At 50.1% G+C, this 18,065-nt stretch overlaps 1 protein-coding gene and 1 long non-coding RNA gene across 2 annotated transcripts in view; one reads left to right on the top strand and one right to left on the bottom strand.

Moving 5' to 3' along the window:
- The window catches only part of TMEM140 (transmembrane protein 140), a 161,659-nt gene that overhangs the window by 71,701 nt on the left and 71,893 nt on the right, over nt 1–18,065 (bottom strand). The window lies entirely within an intron of this gene.
- The window catches only part of LOC144769447 (uncharacterized), a 28,488-nt gene continuing 25,219 nt past the window's right edge, over nt 14,797–18,065 (top strand). The window contains exon 1 of the long non-coding RNA XR_013598697.1: nt 14,797–17,149. This is a non-coding gene — a long non-coding RNA (uncharacterized LOC144769447). The remainder of the gene's footprint in view (nt 17,150–18,065) is intronic.

Genomic DNA, 18,065 nt, shown 5'->3' with positions numbered 1-18,065 from the left:
TGACATTTGGCATTGCAGAGGGTTAGATCGGTTAACCAATCCATTTTGCTGGGAGAATTCATACTTTTCCAGTTCATATCGAATGTCCGTCTTGCTAGGAGTAAAGCCAGCGTTGCCAGCCTTCGCACCCCCAGCGGAATGTCCTTCATGTAGCCCAATAATACAGTGAGAGAGTGTACTTTCATACTGTAATCCAAAATATTGGGCAGTGTATCAACCACCTCCCTCCGAAATACCTGAATAACCTGACAGTGCCAAGCTAAGTGTATAAAGTCTGTATGGTCCTGGCCGCACCTGGGACAGCAGTGCAATTTGGTAGTGTCTATCCTAGCATGTTTGCATGTAAACAAAACAAATTACGAAAGTAGAAAATAATAATGGCCCTAAACAGCATACATAATATAATGTGAATACACCCTCTGGAATTAGGTATCAAAAATATATATTTTTTTATATTCTTTATATAGACAGTTGTATTCATGTACTTATTAAAAAGAACATACAGAGAAGTTTGTATCCTCTACAATCAATAATGCACTGTATTTACACATTTTGGTTACATGAAATGGTTATGTTTCCTATCATGAATCCAAACACTACTCTATGAATTTTTTCTACAATTTTAACAGTACACATGTTTGTATATGAAAGTATTTCAAGTAATTAAATATTGATCTAAAAATACACAAATTATAATTTCAATTTATGTAGAGGACATTCTTTTCTGGCATGGCTATGGAAATTCTATATCCTACGCGTGTTTCGGCTGTGCGCCTTCATCAGGAAACCATGTACATAAACCATGAGACCTAAACAGGGCATATGTAAGCAAAGAACATGTATCAATGTTGCGTAAGGGTCCTATTTACATTTTAAGGCCAAAAGAAGCCATCCAAAAGAAAATTTATATCAATACCTAGCATGTTTAGCAGGTATAAAGTAAGCCCGGTATATGAATTTTAAGTGGAGAAGTTTGTGGCGGTGATTTAGGGAAACAAATTTAGTTTGTGCGATACAGTATTGCCACAAGCCTTCATTATGGTTACTTCTAAATCCCTTTTCCCATGCCAGCCTGGCTCTGTCAGTATGCTGTGTCTTGAGTGAAGTGCAAGTCACATACAGTCAAGAAACCCAGCGTGTAGCGCTGTTGTTTGTATCATGGCAGTCAGTTGGGGTGGGGGGAAAGCCAGCCGGATTCTCTGAGAACCCTGGCAGATGTTGCCAGGCCGTGCATCTCAGTCTCTGGAGTACAAGAACTGGTCAAGCGGGGTTAGTCTGTGAGTAGACGTAATGCTGTCCTTGGACAGGAATAGTTCCTAGCCATAATTCACCAAGTTCCTTAAGCCCGCACTGTTTTAGGGTATTGTGTACTAGTGTTTCTTTTTCAATTGCAGGAGTGAATTCCCCAAAAGTGATAGTGCTGGTGAACAGAGATATGAGCATCCTGACCACCAGGCCAGTTTTCATCATGCCCAGCAGATTGTGACCACAGTCTTTACCTCCCTGCAATCTATCGGTTTACTGTTGGGTAAAAATGCAGTGAGAGAGACACCCTGCGTTTGGTCACATTCATGTTTAAGGTAGGCAGTCTAGTGCCAGTACCTGGCAAAATGTGATGGTGCCACCAAATAGGCTAGTTCCAAGTCAGGCACCTCCAGCCCGCCTCTCTCGTAGGACAGTGTGAGAATATCCTACTTGACTCTGGGCTTTCACGTCCGGCCTACAATAACCTGAACAGTGCGCTCCGAAGGGTGCAGGAGAAATATTGTGTGAGTGGGATAGGCATGGTTGTAAAGAGGTATAAAAACAGGAGAGTATAACTATTTTTAAAATCACCACTCTACTGGCTAAGAACAAAGGCAGTGTAATCCGTTCCTCTTCAGCCAGGCTTTCCCCGCCTAATACTTATCCCATCCTTCCTTGGTCTTTCTCCCTCAGTTCTGAACCTCCAGCGCCAAGAAACCGCAAGGTGTACGCCGCACTCTACAAGTGTTTTAAATTAGAAATTAGAAATTAGAAAAGTCCGTTGGGGACTGTAATTTTTCTAGGGCCAGGCCATAGTTGAGGCGGGTAAATACTACCCTGTCTCTATGGAGTTCAATGCCCAGGTACCTAACGGAGTCCGTCATCCATCGGATTGGGTAGTCAAGATCGGTTTGGAGCTGGTATTTGGACCAGTGGACAAGACCAGAATAGCCACTAAACCTAATAATGTCGCGAACTAGGGGGGCTATATGTACTACTGGATTCCTTAAAAATAATAATAGTGAGTAATATGTTTCATAGGAATCCCTCTTCTGGCTAGCGCCTTCAAAGTTTTTTTTTTTTTCAGAACAAATTTTATTGGGGTTCAGCAGTTGAAAGAATATAAACAAGACACCGCTTCCGTAGCATCAGGAAGGTAGTGAAAGTAAAAGAGCAAAGAAGTCAAAATATTCAATCAACGTTCCCCCAGGCCCCCCTCCCCGTATCCCAACCCAACGCCCCCCCCCCCCCACCCTGCACGGTGTTTACATTGTCCAGAACATAACCTGAGAGATCACATCAGCAACCTGTGGCGCAGTTCACACAGGGGCAGAGCCAACAAGGTCTAGACCCACGTCTCTCGTCGCTGGGGGGTCCAGCAGGAGGCCCCGGTAATCTGCCCACTTCTTCCAGATTCGGTAATGTTTTCGAGGGCAGCCCCTAGCCTCAAAGATAGGACGTTCCAGGCCCATGTTGAAGTCCATGCCTCGCTTCCACACTCCCACCAGCGGAGCTCTGGGTGCCTTCCAAGCCTGAGCTATGTCCCTCTTGGCCACCGTGAGACCCAACAGGAGCAGATGCCGTTTATACCTATTGCCCCCTACTTGCTCCATAACATGGAGGAGGCCCAGCTTCGGCGTGCGAGGGAGGTCCCATGCCAAGACTTCCTCCAGACAGTCCCATACACCCGTCCAAAACCTCTGCAGCCGCACGCACTCCCATACCGTATGTAAGAAGGAGCCTATCTCAGTCCCACACCTCAGGCACTCCGGGGAGGCTATCAGCCCAGCCCTCCACAGCCGTTCCCTTGTATAGTATGCTCTGTGTAGGTACTTAAATTGGATGAATCGCAGGCGCACTGCTATTGCTGCTCCTCTAGGGGCCTCCAGAGCCTCCCTCCAGTCCTCCTCCTCTAACTCCCCCAGCTCACTCTCCCAAACCGCCCGCAGTTTATCAAGGGAGGGGGAACAATGGGTAACCAGCGTCTGGTATATAGTCGAAATTTTCTTCGTCTCCAATTCCCCCATAAATACTTTAGCTTCCAAGGGGCTGAATTCCGGCAAGGACGCTAAAGTCGCAATTGCGGGGGTCAGCGCGTGCCTGAGCTGTAGGTATCGGAAGAATTGAGACTGGGGCATGTCATATTCCACTCGCAATGCCTGGAACGACTTGAGGACTGTGCCTTTCAGTACGTGGCCCAGTGTCGAGATGCCAATAGCGTCCCAGCCGTCAAAGCCCCGCAGGGAAGCCAGGCCGGGCAGTCTCCCATTGTGCCACAGGGGGGTCTCACCTGTTAGCCTATTCCACCATCCCATGCGGCGGAGAGCGTCTCGCCACACCTTAAAGACCACCTGGGTGACCATCGGAAGTCGTTTCCGAGTGGCAGCCGAGTAAAGGATAATATGGAGTGTGTCCGGATCCATCAGATACCTTTCCAGGGCATAGGCCGGGTCTCCCCGGTCCCCATACCACCATTCATTGAGGACAAGCAGGTGCGACGCCTGGTAGTAGGACTGGACGTCCGATGTGGCCAGCCCTCCACAGTAGGTCGACAGAAAGCAGGTACGGAGCGCCACTCTTACCGCTCCCCCAGTCCACAGGAATCGACCCAAGGCAGAGTTCACCTGCCGAAACCAATGCGGCGGAACTGGGTACGGGTGGTTCTGTAACTGGTACAACAAGCGGGGTAGCGCCACCATCTTGAAGATGGCCGAGCGGCCATAAACATTGAGGGGCATCCTGGACCACGTCTGCATATCTGAACGGACCCTGTCCCAGACCGGCATTATGTTTCGGGACCATGACACACCCGGTATATCCGTCAAGAAGACTCCTAAATATCTAAGGCCTCCCACTGCTTCTTGTAAGGCCGAGGCCCAAGGACCCAAGGTCCCCCGGTCACCCAGGACCCACAGTTTCGACTTCCGTACATTGATCCTGAGACCGGACACCTCGCCAAAAATGCGCATTATATCCAGGACCCTCGGTCCCGATTTATTGAGGTCTGTGAGGAAAAGGAGCACATCGTCCGCATAAAGTGCAATCCTGTCAGATGGACCTCCCACCCATTCCACTCCGTGCAGCTGAGCGTCCATCCGGACCCAAGCCGCAAGCGGCTCCATAGCCAGGGCGAACAGGTAGGGTGAAAGGGGGCATCCCTGTCGGGTGCCCCGACCAATGGGGAATGAACCGGAGACCGCCCCGGCGACCCTGACCGCCGCCGTCAGGTCCGTATACAGCAAGTGGATATACGACAAAAAGCGCGGGCCCAGATTAAGCCGGAGGAGGAGCGCTCGAAGATACGGCCAGCTCAGGGAGTCAAAGGCGCGGTCGATGTCCGCCAGCAGGAGGGCCGCAGGAATGCCCGCCGCCCGCACCGCCTCTATCACTACATGCGCGCGGCGTATATTATGTCGTGTCGCTCTGTGGGGCATGAAGCCCGCCTGGTCCGCGTGGACTAGGTCCGCAATATGTGGGAGAAGGCGATTCACCAAAGCCTTTGCCAGTATTTTCGCCTCGAAGTTCAGCAGCGATATCGGACGGTAAGATTCGGGACTATCCTGGGGCCTCCCCGGCTTGCAAAAAACCACAATCTCGGCGTGTCGCCAGTCCGCCGGCATCCTGCCGCGGTCCCTAGCCACTTCCAGGGCCTTTTTATAGCGCATCCCCAACTGAAGATGGAACTGCTTCATGAACTCACAGGGGAATCCATTGGGTCCCGGGGCCTTGCCCGTATTTAGTCCGCCTAGAGCAGTTCCCAGCTCCTCAGCAGACAGCGGAAGGTCCAGCTGTTCCCCAGCTTCATCTGAGAGCGCCCGGGGCGGGAGGTCAGCAAGGAATCCATCAATGTCCTCTGCTGGGAGGGAGTCCTGGGGGGCATATTGCGCCTCGTAGTATTGAGCAAACGTGTGGGCCAAGACCTCGGGAGCCGATATAGGAGTTCCGGCAGCATCACAGATTCCCGGCAAGGGCTGGGCCTGGTAGGCGTCTCGACATAACCTATAAAGCATCGTACTAGATTTGTCCCCCCATTGATAGATTCGACTCTGTGTAGCTAGCCAGTTCTGTTTGGCTTCATCAAGCAGTAGGGAGGTATAAGAGCGCTGGAGGTGCAGCAACACAGTTATCGCGTTGTCGCTCTCCCCTGTCAGGCAGGTCGCCTCCTGGGCACGCACCTGGTCCGCCGCGTCCGCCAGGGCCAAAGTACGGGCCCTGCGATTCGCGGCGCACCACGCAATGTCCACACCCCGGAGCACAGGTTTCAGGGCCTCCCACAAGGTCACGGCATCAATGCTCGGGTCCTCATTCTCTATCCAGTAATGTGCTATCGCCTCCCGCATGTGTGATCGGTAGTCGTCGCGCTGCAGGTGCCACGTGGAGAGTCGCCAACGAAACGGCTGCCGCCGCGCACCCAGACTCAACGTCAGCGCGGTCGGGGAGTGGTCCGACAGACCCCTAGGAAGTATGGAGGTAGAAACAACCCTCCCTATCCAGGGCTGTGGGATAAACAGGTAGTCCAGACGGGAGAAGGATTTGTGGACTGCAGATACAAAGGTATATTCGCGGATACGCGCATGGTAGTGTCGCCAGGTGTCAATCCACCCCATCCCCTGCACCATCCTACTCAGGCGCGTAGTGGCATCCGTCAACTGGCCTCCCCCGGGTCTACAGCGATCCAGCCTCCCGTCCATCACGTCGTTCCAGTCTCCGCCCACAATCGTCAACACAAGCGGGATGTCAGTCCAGATATCAAACAGTCGTTCAATCAGAGCGTCTTGTAGTGGGGGTGGAGCATACACACTGCCAAAGACCACAGGCTCACCGCCCAGCTTCCCCTTAACAAACACGTACCGTCCATGCACATCCAGCCACTGTGTATCATGTGTGTAAGGGACCCTGCGGTGTATCAGGATCGCAACTCCCCTGGACCCTCTCGTGAACCCAGCATGAAACACTTGGTCATAGCCATACCTCCGCAGACTAAGAACTTTTGTACCCATGAGGTGCGTCTCTTGAAGTAACAATACATCCGCTTTTTCAGTCTTCCCCAATCGCAGAACCGCACTACGTTTGATTTTGTCAAGCATACCTCTCACGTTCCAACTTAGGACGCGTATCGTAGCATGCGGGGGGTTCGCACCCTGTACATCAGCCGCCATCAATCACCCAAATCTCGAGAGTATCGGGCCACCAAGACCACACGCACCTATGCAATCGTCCCCAGGTTCCCGCAGACACCGTGCTAGAGCTAGATCCAACTCCCCCCCCATGTTTCCCGAACTCCCAAAACCCCGGTTCCCCCCCCTGCACCCCTTCCCCTGCCCCAAACTGTACCAACGACCCCCTCTCCAACCCCCCACCCCATACCTCAGAAACATTGAAGTACCTGTCGCGGTGCAGGTAATCACAGACCTCCAACGGGAGATCCAAGACCCACTACACCAATGGATCCCACCCAACTACCCACAAGGTATCTAACAACCTCCCACTTAACACGTGGGAACGAACTCCGGGAGTAGGCCCGCCCTTGGAGAGGCGTCACCCGACCCACTGTCCACCCATGAGTATGAAATTGTGTAGTCCATCAATGAGTGGCATGTCCGAGAGCAGCGCCTGGCCTATACTATACTGCCAAGCACTTCAATAGTCCTGTAGATCCATCGCCGGAGTCAGTGTGAAGAGAAGGGCGTCAGGATTTCGATGGGGAAGAGTCCGTCTCCTCCGGAGCCTCGGCCGACTCGTCGCGGGGAGGAGGGCGTTTCTGGGAGCGCGCCCTCCAGTTGCTTCTGCTGCGTGACCTTCTGGGTGGTTTCGGAGGTCTCCCGGTGGTCAACGAGTCCGAGTTCCGCCTGGGAGGGGTATGCACCCTGACACGCACAGTCTCGTCCGTCCATTCAAATACTTCCTCCGGAGAGTTGAAGAACTGGGTGCGGGACTGGAAGACCACTCGGAGGCGGGCCGGGAAGAGTAGAGCGTAGGGAATTTTGAGCTCACGCAAACGTGCTTTTGCCGCGGTGAACGACTGCCTCTGCTGTTGGACCAGCTTTGTGTAGTCCGGGAACACAAGGATTTTGTGGTTCTCAAACATGAGAGGGTCCAGGGCGCGGGCCTGTCGCAGGATAACGTCCCTGTCGTGGTAGTTGAGCAACTTGGCAATCACCGAGCGGGGGCGAGCTCCAAGAGGTGGTTTTGGAAGGAGTGCTCGGTGCGCCCGCTCTACCACAAAGCAGCGCGACAGGGTGTCTGGGGGGAGCCATCCCTCAAGCCATTGGGTCAGGAAGGCCACCATATTTCCTTTCTCACAGTCCTCCGGGAAGCCAACGAAGCGCAGGTTGTTCCTTCTGGCCCTCCCTTCCGCATCTTCCACCCGCAGCGCAAGTCCCTTCTGAATCCCCTCCATGGCGGCAACTTTCTTCTTGAGGACGGCCACATCATCCTCGACCTCCGTGATCCTGGATTCCGTTTCGGTGATGCGGGCCACCGCATTGCGTAGGTCCTGCCGGAGCAAGGTCACGTCGGCACCGACCGCCCCGATCTTCGCATCCAACATGTCCCTCGACTGCGTGATCGCCGCCATCAGCGCCGCGTTGTCGGGTCCCGCGCTTTGGGGACCCCCAGATGCTCCGGCCGTCCCACCGGGTCCTGCAAACTTGTCCATTGGGCCCTGCTTCGAAGCATTGCTGCTGTTACTCCCTCTCGTCATGGCGCGGATAGAGTGATGGTTCCGACCACGAGGGACCAGCAGTCCAATGTGCTCCGCACGTCGTGCACGGCCTCTGATTATGAACGTCTCCCTGACCGCCGTGAGCCTGTGGAGATGGAGCGCACCCCCGTGAAGCTCCCGCAAGGTGCTATACGTGCGGTGGCAGGGGATGGTGCCACGCGGTATCGAGACCGTTCACTACGCTGCGGGCCCGCAGCAATCAGCTCAACATCCGTGCCCCACCTCCCAGCTGTAGTAGCAAAGCAATTTGGGGGGCCTCTTGTATGCCCAGGATCGTGCCAGTAGACTGCGGGGGTCTGTCCAAGGCACTTCCCCCCCACCGTGGCCCGAGGCGGCCACCGAGCAGGAGTGTAGCAGTATTCCAGCCCCAGGAAGAGTCCAGCAGGGTCGCAGTCCGAATATGGAGGGGGGAGGGGGGGGGACGAGTAGGGGGTCGGCAGGGCCGCCACCCCCCTAGTGTTCCAGTGTCTCAGAGCCCCGCGGCTCGATCCCGCCGCCGAGTGGGGCCAGGCACAGTCTCAGGGCGTCCCCTCCCCCACTAGGCCTTACACCCAGTCACCTCTCCTTACCCCACCTCCGCTGGAGAACGGGCGCCGATTTCGTCCTCCCCAGCCGGTGTAGCCGCCACCGCAGCAAGTGTCCAGGCGTCAGCGGGGCTCGATCAGTCCCGGTCGCCTCTCCGCCACTGGACTTCCACTGAAGCGGCACCTTCCGGCCGGCGCGCCCCGGCTGCCACACACTTCCGGGCGGATCAGCCCAAAATCGAGGTCCCGGCCGTGCTGTGGAGGCAGGCCCCTTCGCCGTCAGAATTCCCGGCGGCCGTATCTCCCCAGCCGCAGACCGCCGGGACACCGGAGTCACTGCCGAGGCGTCGCCGTCGGATCCGCCGCCTGCCACCAGGTTTTTGGGCGCAGTGCAGTCGGGGCGACGTAGGATGCAGGCAGGATATGTGGCTGGCGGGACGGAGCTCGGTTAGGCTGCGTCCGCCATGTTCGCCGTCTTGGCCACGCCCCCAGCGCCTTCAAAGTTTGGCTGAATCTTATTAATAGCTTGATCCATTTCCCAGCTAGATCCAGTTATGAATTAGTTGCCTGACAACTGTCAATCTTTGGCTAGAGATGTAGATTTGCTCAGAGTTTCATTCATCCTGGAGTCTCTCTGGGATATTAAGAACTTGAATACTTCACAAAAGAAAGAAGGGGAAAGTGGGGCAAGGGAACAGAAACAGATTGATTTTGATTTGAACAGAAACCACACGACTGCTTCTTGTGATGCTGCATCAGCAGGAAGACGCAGACGACTTGTAGCACACATGTCTACTGGATGATTCTCAGACAGTGGGTGAAGGGAGATCTAGATAGGTTGGGCAAATGCTGAAAAAATCTATAATACAAAGTAAGATCTTATGCAGTGCGGAATGAGTTAACTTACTCAAATCTGGTGCAGCAGAGAAGGAAGCGAGACCCAACACAGACCAGAAAACCAGCGCTGATCTCCAAGATGCCAAAGAGCAGGGACATCTTGGAACAGAAGCAGCAAGATGGAAGACAAGCAACATATACACAAAGGCAAAAGTCCAGCAAGAACAAGGGAAATGTTGACCACGAAAAGGGAAACCAGGAAGGGAGAAAAGAAGAAAGTTGGGTGGACCAAGTAAGCGCGAGCTGCAGGCTAGTGCAATTATGAAATGTTGACAGCCAAAGGGCCCGCGCATGCATTGTGGTTCAATGTGTACATTACCACCATGGACCCAGAAGTGGAACCCTGAACTACGAAGTACCCACCCATACAATAGTCAGCTGTCAAGTGGTTCCCAGATGCAACTGACTAGTCTTCCCAAGTTTCTAGCCCCTGTCTTGACTGAATCGGACAACTCAACGATTTTTTAAGCGGCGGGGAGGCGAGTTACCACAATAGCGATAATGCTTATTTTGGTTTCTGGACAGGGCTGGCTAAAATCATAAAACATGTTTAGCTAATAGCTACCCAATTTGAGGAATCCACATCAGAAAACGAATTATTGGCACTGCGTAAGTCTGGTTTTATATCTGGTCACAGCCTAGAAACCCCGGTGCTCTGGAGCATGGCGGACTCCTCAGAGATCCTTGATGAAATCAAACACGGCATGCCGACTCTCCTGGATCTATCCACAGCTTTTGACATCACCAATAACAACATTCTCATTACACATTTTATGCACTAGGATGGACACTGAAATAGTTCAATTATGGCTCAGAGCAAAGCTGCCTAACAGAACACAATGCTTTAAAACATGTGACTTTGTTTGCTTCAACAACCACTCCATTCGATGTTCTGAAGGGGGTCGAGGAGTGTCAGCCGCAAGATGGCTGCACTACAGCGTGGCTCTGTGGGCCAGGGAAGAATGGTCCATCACCATCCATTGTTTTAGGGCTGTGTGGCCATGTGTACCCGCACTATGAACCAGCGGACATTCTGCTGGGCCCCTGGAGTGTGGCCAAGCTACCTGACAGTGTAGAATAAACCACGTTTGACAGTGGCTACAGTCACTGCAGTGGTCTGCCCCAAGACTGATAGCCCTGGATGTGGCAGCTGGACCTGGCGGACAACCGCTCCATTACAGCGTGTAGTGGTGAAATAGCGGTGCAGAGGTAGAGAGGTGGAGACCAAGGATGTGCATAATTTCAAACAAAACAAAGGCACAGAGACACCGTGCTATGGCGCCTTTGGGCCTCTTGTGACATTAGCAGTACTGACCCCCGCACATGGTGTTGCTGGGGCAGTGGCATCCGCTTGTGATTACCAGTGTGTGGCCTAGCACCCCCTGAAAATGAAGGCTTCAGTTAGCATTTGGGGCACGAAAATGCGGCATGACATCCTGCTCACTGGGTCCGCCCTCGACTGTTGAGGCCTGGCTGGGACGTCGCTGGGGCCCGGAAACAACCGACCGCTAATGGCGTCTGCTCATATTCCCACACAGCTGGGTGACTGGTGGGACCCAGCTAAAGCCTTGAAGCAACTGATCCCTCACCCCCAATTACCTGCAATGATCAGCAAAATCCAGCTTCATGAGGCTCCTGCGCCTCCGTGGGGATCTCCTTCAGCACTCGCTCCCTCTGCGGACTAATCATAGATGTAAGGGCTAGTCTACCTAGGATGCACATCTGTGGCCACTACCTTTAGGACAGTGGTGGACCAGTGAGGTAGCTTCTACTTATTAGTCACCTTTGTTTGTCTGAGTGGTGAATGGTTCAACACTGGTGTGGAACAAGCGATCGTCCCTGTTTGGGGCTGACAACCTCTCCCATTTGCTAGTGGTGTAAAAAGCACATCGCTTGTTAGCACCCAGGCCCCTTACGGGAGGGTCAACCAGACTAATAATAGCTAAACTTTGAGGGGCATATTTACTAATATTTCAGCAAAACAGGATAGCAAGCAAAGTTGCTGCTCTGCATTGCATGAAAGGTAGGCAGCAGAAATGCTCCATATTTACAAAGATATGCAGCATTACTGCTCTCTTCTTGCGCTAGTTCACTGGGCGCAGCTTAATGCCAAAGCATGCACCCTTGCACCATAGTGCAAGGTGCCTGCGTTACAAGCAAGATTGCTTTTGTACAGGAAGTGACATCTTCCTGCACAAAAACAATCCTGAGAGGCATTTGCATGGGGAACATCCCCATGCAAATGAGGGAACGCCCCCTGAAGATAACGCTGGCGCTTTATGTGCACCAGCACTTTTGGTATTACAAAAGCTGACACACAAGCATCTGCGGCCTCTTCTCCATTACAAAAGTGCCACGGTGGCGCGCAAAACAGGCGCAAACCCCCATTGCGCCCACGGGGCACGTTGTGTAATACGGTCCCTGGTTTTCTTCAAGAAGTATCACCAGAAATCCTCCTCTGCCTGCCCACTAGCACCTAAATTATAGTGTGGGTTGAGCTATAAACCTAGTATCGCGGTTGCCACCAATCCAACACCACCCTGTGCCACAAGTCAAACATTTCCAACCCAGCTAAAATCACCACCAGGATGTTGCAGCACTGGGGTGTGCAAATCCTTGACTGCCATATGCTCAGTAACCCCAACCCCCTCACCTTACTGACCGCCAAAAAACATGTACTTGACCCCTGTTCTTTATCAGCACCTTGCTCAGCATTGAGCTGCTGGTGGGTCCGTTCCTTGCTTTTCGCTAGCCCCTCATATCTATTAGTACCAGGCACACTTTATGTACCTTCCTTGCTCTCAGTTGCGCTTGCACATGGCTGTCAATTGTTCTTTTCCCTGCAGATGTGTCTCTTGATTTCCCTCTCTGTCTATGTCTCTCCAGCTCCAAGTTTGTATTCATTTATCTACAACCATTCTGACTTTGCACACGACTGCGACTCTCTCAGTCCAATTATATTTGCTGCCTCTTTGAATCTGACCTCCCTGTTTCTTCCCTCGCACTGTGCTCATGCTCTCTTATGCTGCCTGTCCAGATCTAGCATTCTTTTAGACTGTTGTTCTATCCCTGTCTGTATTTTTCTGTTTGAGTGTCTACGTAAGCTACTATCTCTTAGATTCTGTTTGGATGGTTCGCAGTCATTCTCCCCATGCTTTGATTTTTCTAAGGCTCTTACCATGCATTTCAGACAGTTCCTGTCTCACGTATTTGCCCAAATTGTTGAGAATAAAGTTTTTTGTACAGCTTGGACTACTGCCCCACCTCACTTCTTTTTTTCTTGCCCATCTTAAATGTTTCAAAGCAGTAAACTTAACAATCTGTGAGTGCACTGGAGTTAAATATGTATGCTGCGATGTTAGTCAGCAGAGTCAAGCTTGGTGGGCAGTGGGTCAGCTAAGGAGCACCCCAAACTGAGTGAGGGAACCTTCTTACCCATCAATCCATGCTATAGGGCAGTGTTCTTCAATCTGTGGGGCGCGCCCCCCTGGGGAGGAGCAACGCCATCTCAGGGGGCGCGCACTCCACCCTAAACTCTTAGTATCGTTTCCCACGTGGCAAGTCCATGTGGGGGACATGGAGGGGATTCGGCGGTCACGGAGGGTTGGAGGGGAAATGGATGGGTCACGACGTGCCCATGCTTTTTTAATTTCAAGGGAAAGTTGGCCTCCCTTCTTCAAAGAGCTAACTGTCCCAGGAATGGGTTAATTGCGGGAGCTGAAATGGTTCAGCTGCAGTGGGAGGCAGGGAGTCTCCTCTGCCATGAAACCAAAAGCAAACGAACAGACAGTCTACAGTGGACTGTCTGTTACTTTGTGTTCCGTTTCATGGCAGAGGAGACTCCCTGATTCCCACTGCAGCTGAAATGACTGTCTCCATTTCTATGTGCTTGGTGGAGTGGCATAACACAAAAAGATGCCCCTTCTCCCCCTGCAGAATGTGTGGAGAGGCCCCAGAGTTTCACATATGCTTATTGGTCTTGGGCTGAATGGGGCGCCACCTGAAAGGATGAGGGGCCCCCTGCGCTGCAGGAGTTGCAGGGGCCTGTGTTGTGCCCCTGGCTTGGTGAAGTTAAGCTGCTTAGTCTGGGTGTATAATGTAGGTAGGGACTGTTCCATTTGCTGTATAAGAATGGGAAGCATTGGAGTTTAGCAAACTTCCAAAGTGCGTTCATGAAAGAATTGGGGCGAAAAACTGAGCTGGGCAAAGGATTTGCAAGGTACAGTTAGAAAGAAAATGAAGAAGGAAATGGCCAAAGGTCTGCTGAAGGACATTTTGATGTCTGCTTGTTGAATGAGTTAATAATTCACCCCTTAAGGTGGTGGTCAAAAGAAGAAAGTGTCCATACAGGCTGACTGACAACCTATCATGGCCTGAAGCACAATCACTCAATGAATGAATGAGTACATCTGTCAGCAAAATTGAACAATGAAAAACATGAACCTGCCTCGGGTAGTGGGGATGCAGTGAAGCTGCTGCTGCTGAAACAGCCAAGTGCAGCATACATTCCACCTTTACCTTGTTCTGGTTCACTCAGCAGGAGTAGTTGAAGGGCTGGAACACATGGAGAAGAGGTTTCCAAAGGGATGTTCTGTGTCATGACTACTTTTATGGCAGTTAAGTACTTTCAGGCAATTGTTTACAGTGACCTCAGGATCAGGACAGTCGATGCACTACTTCGACAAGTGCTCTTGGGAGGTACGTGAGGCAAAGACTGGTGCAAGTATCCTGCAGGTGTTTGAAAAACACCCAAACGTTTTTAGTCACAGAGAAAACTGAGCCCTCAGACCAGCAGACGAAAGCTCAGCTCATAATTAATGTGAAATGATGGACGAGTGAGTAAGTGAAGGGATGGGTGGAAGGCGGAGTGGATTAGTGAAAGGGTGGATGGATGGATAATGAGAGAAAGGATGGACGGGTGAGTGAGTGAGAGGATGGATGAGAGAAAAGGTAAATGGATGTATGGGTGGAAGGGTGGATGATGTGCGAGTGAATGGATGGATGAGTGAAATGATGGATGGATTGATAAATGAAAGGGTAGATGGACGGATGAATGAAAGGGTGGATGTAAGGATAGATGGATGAGTGAGTGAAAGGGAGAATGGATGGACCAAAGGATGGGTAGATGAGTGAAGGAGTGAAAGGGTGGATGGATGAGAGGAAGGATGGATGAAAGAGGATGGAAGAGTGATAGGGTCAATGGATGGATTTACGAATGGATGAGTAGATTTGGAAGGCCGGATGGGTGGCTAAGAGAAAGGGGGATGGAGAGAGAAAGGGAGGATGGATGGATGACTAAAGGGTGAATGGGTGGAAGGGTGAGTGGGTGGATGGATGAGTAGGTGAAAGAATGGCTGGATGGGTGAAAGGGTAAATAGCTGTATGGATGAGTGTACGGATGGGTCGGGTGAAAGGGTGGATGTAGGGATGGATGAGTGAAATTATGGATTGAAGGATATATGATGGATAGGTTTGCAAATGGTTGAATATGTGTGGCCATGGATGGGCACACAGATGGAAGGACATGGTGAAATGAATGAATAGTGAAAGACTGAATGATGGATGAAAGAATGGTTACACCTTGTAGCCCCATTATCTTCAGAACATTGACTTTCACATTTATACGAGTCATTGTTTTTATATAATTTGTGTGGTGTAAAGCACACCAACACCCTGCCATACATACTTGGGATGAGTAGCACTATAAAAGAAAGAAATATACATGAGGGACGGTCTATGCGTAGATGAGGGGCACCATTGGAGGGTGGTAGCAAGGCTGACTGGCTGCACCGGGTATCAGGCGTTTCCCTGGGAGGCTGGAAAGGTGGGGGCGGGTTTGTTACTGGGGGCTGACACTGCAAAGTTCCTTGTATATCCAGCATTTTTTAGGCAACAATAAAAGCGGCATCGCTTATATTCTGGTGTGGTTCACCAGGGTCTGGTGACTAATGTACCTGCAGGAAAATTCGAGTTTTGAGCTGTGTAATAAGCCTCTGTCATTTAACCACACCCACTCACAAACCTGCAGTTAACTAAACACACTTATTGTGTTGGACATTATTTGCCAGATATGGCCCGGGATATGATGGGGGCGGTCGATTATGTGGTGTACGAGATTCCAGAAATTTGTCAGGTAGTGGGGGGCCCAACAGGTAAAAAAAATCAGCTGAGGGGGCTCAACCTACAAAAGTTTGAAGACCTCTGCTATAGGGTAATGGTGGCAGACAGTCCTCATACAGGACACTTCCTAGCTATCCCCTTCTGCTGCTCTGTGTAGTGTTGTGCATTGCATGCCTCGCCAGCTGCTGGAGTTGCTGACATGCTCAGGTATGTTTGCTGATAAAGAGGTAAGTTAATGAAGTTAAAACTGGCAACAGCACTCTAAGGTCATCATGTACCCATACATCCTGGAGAAACAGAATTTCCAGTAGCAAAGAAAGATTATTCCCTATAAATCCTCAATTCAACAAACCGAAAACACTCAGCCAAGCCTTCCCTGGAGCAGCAAAGGGGATCTGGAGAGCTTTCCCACTGAGCCAAGGCTGGCCCATTCTTTTCTTGACTTTAAAAGAGGTATGAAAGAATTTCTATTCCATGGATAAATCCTCGCAATTAACTCAGCAATTCATGTTCCATCTTTCCGACAACAAACAGCAAATACAACTTTCTTTTGACTCCCAGGATTAGCGCATCTGTCTTCCTTTATGTATTCTAACACATTTAATTTTGTAAAGTAAGCGTATAATTTAGTATTAATCTATTACAAAGTGTTTCTTTCCATCAATGTAAAGCACTCGGTTGTCCCAAATGTATACGCGTATGTCACATCATGTATTTTTAACGATGCCACCTGAGAATTAAACATGGTTCTGCCTTCGTGTCTAATTCCCTAATATAATATGGAACATCAGCATTTTCAGTGACCACATAGGGGTTTTAAGCGCTATATAAATATTGTAATACAATACTATACATTATACAATAATATGCCAGTGGCAGCATACTTTTTGCTAATTAATGGTGTTAAACCTTTAAAATGCCTATCTCTTTTTCATCACAGAATATTTGCATGTAAGAAAATGGACAAAATACCAAGGTTGACATATGTGTCCGATTGTCTCTCCCCTCTCCACAGGTCGCCATGCTCCTATTTGTCAGACTGTTTTTTTACCATATTTGGAGTTGCTCCATTATTTACTGGTCTGTTTCCGTCCCTACCCACCACGCCGGTCCCCTTTTGCTGAGCCATGAATCTGTGTTTGTCAGAGGCGGTGTTATTCTGCGGACAGGGGCCCCTTACTGTACGGGAAATCACATGACCGAATGTGACATGCATATAATAAGTTTCTTTTTCACTCAGAACACACGACGTGAGGTCGCCTGATGCAGCGTTTACAGGAAAGAAAAACAAAACATGACGCAGGAGTAAATCTCGGGCCACTTCTAGGGTGGTATGGGGCCAAGGAGGAGCCTGTGACTAACCTGGGTGTTTCCAAACTTTACACACACAACAACTCCATTGTGGGGCAATACTCTCTTCAATCAAAAGGATTTACGTGCAAGGCCAGCATTTTGCAAAGTCCTTGCATTTGTAAATTGAGTAGTTCCATCAATGTAAATCTTGGAAGGATACAGTAATCCGTCCAAAGGATGGTAAAGACTGTGGAGGGAAAAACACATGAAGGGATAGGAAAGCCAACGAACAAGAAGAAACAAGATTGATAAGAAAATACACCAATGGGCATGCTCAAACCTCACTGTAAGTATCCTATTTACCCTCGATAGGTCTTCGACAACAGACAGCTAAAACCTAACAAGCATTTGCAATGCAATAGGTCTCGCATTAGGAAAGTTTGAGCTATTGGTATTGTAAATTACACATTTTTTATTTATGTGTTGGTTTTGAAAATAGCGAAATTAATAGCTTTGTCATTTACAATGCCAATAGTTATAACTTTTGCAAATGTGACACCTATAGCATTTGTAATGCAGTATGTGTTGTATTTACGTGGCTTAGATGTATTGCTATTACAAATAACAATGGCTTTTAATTTTTTTAAATAATTAATACTTAAATCAAAGTTATTGTAATTTATAATGGCAATGGCTTAAACTTTTGTATATAATTTTTGTGAAGATTATGTTCAGTGTATTTTATTGTGACGAAAATCCAAGAACAGAAGTGAAATATTAACATATTTTTGTGACATTTGTAATGAAGCTTTAAACATTGATAGAACATATTTGAACCAGTTGTTGTTGAATGGTTGCACAGATTCATGCTGTGGTGGCGCTGAGTGATGTTGTGGTTGCGACGAGTGATGATGTGGCGTACAGTGATGCTGTGGTAGCGCATAGTGATGTTCTGGTGCCCCTGAGTTCTCCTGTGGTGGTGCTAAGTGATGCTGTGGTGATGCGATAGATAGAGTGAGTGCGATAGATAGATAGAGTGAGGGCGATAGACAGATAGAGTGAGGGCGATCGATAGATAGAGTGAGGGCGATCGATAGATAGATAGAGTGAGGGCGATAGACAGATAGAGTGAGGGCGATAAATATATAGAGTGAGGGCGATAGAGTGAGGGTGATAGATAGATAGCGTGAGGGCGATAGACAGATAGAGTGAGGGCGATAGATCGATAGAGTGAGGGCAATAGATAGAGTGAGGGTGATAGA

Source organism: Lissotriton helveticus, chromosome 1_1 (assembly GCF_964261635.1).
Source record: "Lissotriton helveticus chromosome 1_1, aLisHel1.1, whole genome shotgun sequence".
In the NCBI taxonomy this organism is placed as follows: Eukaryota; Metazoa; Chordata; class Amphibia; order Caudata; family Salamandridae; genus Lissotriton; species Lissotriton helveticus.
The sequence above is the reverse complement of the archived record's forward strand: the minus strand, read 5'-3'. Positions and strand labels throughout refer to the sequence as shown.